We start from the raw sequence: 696 nt of genomic DNA on the forward strand, positions 1-696 counted from the left end.
CACACACACACACACACACACACACACACACACACACACACACGCACACGCACACGCACGCACGCGCATTGGCAACAACAAGTTCGACCACAACAATAAGTGGATTTCCTAAAGGATTCCTGCTTCCCTCAAGGTCAATTCCAATGTTGTTGGCTACAGATAGCTTTCACTCTGGCTAGCGATCCATACTAAATCTGTTCCCTTATCATGGCCATTCTCCACACTATGCACGCACACACGCACGCACGCACGCACGCGCACACACACACACACACACACACACACACACACACACACACACACACACACACACACACACACACACAAACATGCGTGCGTGCACTGCACAACATGCATTTCTTCCAGAGCCTGTCCTCCGACACGCCTATATGACAGCTCAGCCCGCCTCAGGCTATAAGCAGGGCCAAACATACAGCAACATTTATTCTCCCTATCAATTTAATTAGCCGGCCCCCCCGTTCGTTCTCCCGTTGGCCATTTTAGCCCCTCTCCTCCTCAGATAAAAAAAGTTGATAAGAATCTGCACTGGCGTTGTGGAGATTGGCCCTGATGACGGTGATGGAGGGAGAGAATGAGTGCGAGAGGCAGAGGAGGGGGGGGGGGGGGGGGGGGGGGGGCTGCGAAAGTGAGAGAAGGAAGGAAAGGAAAGAGAAAAGGGCACGCCATAGAATAGAT

This window comes from Protomyctophum parallelum (assembly GCF_964188405.1).
Source record: "Protomyctophum parallelum genome assembly, chromosome: 9".
NCBI lineage: Eukaryota > Metazoa > Chordata > Actinopteri > Myctophiformes > Myctophidae > Protomyctophum > Protomyctophum parallelum.